Genomic DNA, 3,355 nt, shown 5'->3' on the forward strand with positions numbered 1-3,355 from the left:
CACACACACACACACACACACACACACACACTCTCTCACATGTTTTGGAGCCATAGTTGGTAGTTTATATCATCACAGTGGCCCGTCCCCACTTGTGGTTTATATTATCACATTGTCCAGCCTCCTATGAGTGTGTTTGTAGATGTGATAATTTGCAGGAATATTAGTGGGAGAATCCAGCAATATATGTTCAGTCTCCTGAAAATACATGGGATCCTATACAAACTATCAAGGGTCTAAATTCATAAGGTTTTCCTTTGTTTCAATATCTAAGAATTATATTATTCTATGGACATCAATTTCCTCACTGGGTTCCCAAGAGGAGTCACTGTTGATAGTATTGTAAACTTAAGGTGAACCAGTATCTCATTTAAGAGTCTCACATAAAATCATGTGGTCTGACCAATTCCTGAAGGATCTATTTTTTAGTAACCACTTCCATCACCCTTACTGCATTCCCCTTAAACTATAATGGGTAACATTGCCTACTAGGCTAGATTTCATGGTTACTTTATTCTGAAGATTTGAAGCAGATTAAAGTTGTCTGTCTGCCTGATTTGGGAACAAACTTTGAAATTAAATGACCAAATAAATAAAATAACCCACATTTCTTTGAAGCTGTTATATACATATACATGTTTTACTTGCATACCCAATTTCTAGGAATTCTTTTCTTCTCATTTTGATGACAGAATTATTTTTACTTGAATTTTTCCATTAGTAACACAATGAAACAATGGCTATGGACTATATTCTATCCCTAGATACTTATTGGAGGTATAAGTTAAAACAGACATTGTACCCTAAATCCATCATCATATAGCCTCATATGCATGACATATTGGTGAAAATACTGAAAACACCTTCAAAACTCATTTAATATAAAGTAAGGGAAAGAATTATCCATTCTCATTTTTCAGAAAAAGCATTAATAAAATCCAAGAACATAATAAATCAGAAAACAGATAAGGTGCAAAGTGGAGAATTGAGGGGTAAAGTTCCCATCCCCTTTTGTTAAATTTTGATGTTTATGTTAAGCTATAATTTAAATAATTTATTTGGGTAAAGAATAAAATTTTTAAAATACATGATAAAGTAATAAAATATGATATTTAAAATGTAGATGAATCAATAATGGTGAATTTTCATAAACATAGCTTATGCTTTTTGGGGGAATTTGAAAAAATAAATTAAAAGAATCATTTTCTTTAGAAGCATCCAGCAATATAACTGTGATTCTTAATAATATTGGCTACTGAACTTTAATTTAGTACTATTGTTTCTGGAAGCCAAGAACCATAGTAAGGATTCTTCATCCAATATATTATGTTTTCATTTATAGAAGAGAGTAATAAACAAAATTGCCTGATAACTACAAGATCAAGATAGTGGTATAATCAAGCTGACAGAAGATAAGCATATATTCAAATCAATGCTGAAGGATAAGAATGTATCTTTTCTAACTCTTTCTTTATTAGATATTTTGTGTATTTACATTTCAAATGTTATCCCCTTTCCTGGTCCTTCCCCCAGAAACTCTCTATCCCATCTTCCCTGCTTCTATGAGGGTGCTCCCCTACGCACATACCCACTCCCACCTCAACACTCTACACTGGGGCATCAAGCCTTCACAGGATCAAGGGCCTCTCCTCCTACTGATGCCAGATAAGGCCATCCTCTGCTACATATGCAGCTAGAGCCATGGGTCCCACTGTGTGTATTCTTTGGTTGGTGGTTTAGTTCCTGGGAGCTCTGGGGAATCTGGTTAGTTGATATTGTTGTTCTTCCTATGGGTTGCAAAACCCTTCATCTCCTCCAGTCCTTTCCCTAAGTCCTCCATTGGAGGTCTCCATGCTCAATCTGATGGTTGGCTACAAGCATCCACATCTGTATTGGTAAGCTCTGGCAGAGCCTCTTAGGAGACAGCTGTACCAGGCTCCTGTCAGCACATACTTCTTGGCATCAGCAAGAGTGTCTGGGTTTGATGTCTGCACATGGGATGGATCCCCAGGTGGGGCAGTCTCTGCATGGCCTTTCCTTCAGTCTCTGCTCCACTCTTTGTCCTTGTATTTCCTTTAGACAGGAGCAATTCTGGGGTAAAATTTTGGAGATGAGTGAGTGGCCCAATTTCTCAACCATGGCCCTTGCCTAACTTCTGGATATGATCTCTACAGGGTCTCCCTCCCTTTTGTTGGGTATTTCAGCTAATGTTGTCCCAGTTGGGTCCTGGGAGCCTCTTGCTTTCCCGGTATCTGGGACTTTCTGGTGGCTTCTCCCAGTTCCCCATCCCCTTTTACTATACACCTGTGTTCAATTTCCTGACCCTCTGTATGTCACCCCCGTCTCCCCTCATACCTGATCCTGCCCCGTGAAGACATTAAATGCACAAAAAGCCAAAAATGTCCAGTTACTCCTGGTCAAAACTCTGGGAATTTTTTATGGAAAGCAAATAAGCTTTGTCTGACTTCATTCTTTACTTGGTATCTGCCATTAGCCTTATACAAATGATAGCACTCGAGTAGATAATGTCTAAATGTCTTTTAACCTAAAAAGCAGAATTGATTGAATTTAAAGAATACAGCAAAGTAAAGTGAGATATTAACTCTGAGAAGGAAATATAGGTCAGATAAATGAAAAGTCCTGCATTTGGGTCCAGAAAGCAAAGTTTACAGAAAAAAAGTGATCAATATCAATTATAATTGAGTAGTAAAATTGAAGGGCAATAAATTTTTGGACTATAAAATCATGAGGAGATACTATATTGTATATCCACTTAAACCACTAATCAGAAGTCCTCTAGGCTTCCATTCCCCCAACCATTCTCCCTGCTGGCTGAGTCCTCTGGGCCATCCTAGGGAGACATTCATTCTCTTGACATCTCTCTGCCCAGCTTCATCAGACTTGAGGTTACTGAACCATACAGAATTGTAGGTCCAGAACCAGACAGTCCAAGGATATCCATCAGAGGCCTGACATACTAGGACCATCTTGGTTCACCCCCTTTAAATACCAATTACAACAAGAACACCCAAGGACCAAAACCCTCCAGATGGCTAAAGACCATTAAAAAAAAATCAACAAAAGCTAGGGTAATATGACACCTCCAAAGCATAGCTACACCACTACACCAAACCCTGGCTATCCTAACACAACCTAAATATACATAGAAAATGACCTTAAATACAATTTTGAAAGATAACTCCCAAAAAGAGGAAATGAATAAATTCCTTAAAGAAATATAAGAAAATACAACCAAACAGATAGAGGTCTTTAAAGAAGAAACTAATCCTTTAAAGACATACAGGAAAATACAATTAAACAGATCAAGGAAATAAGTAAAACTGTTCAAGGCCTG

Source organism: Mastomys coucha, chromosome X, assembly GCF_008632895.1.
Source record: "Mastomys coucha isolate ucsf_1 chromosome X, UCSF_Mcou_1, whole genome shotgun sequence".
In the NCBI taxonomy this organism is placed as follows: domain Eukaryota; kingdom Metazoa; phylum Chordata; class Mammalia; order Rodentia; family Muridae; genus Mastomys; species Mastomys coucha.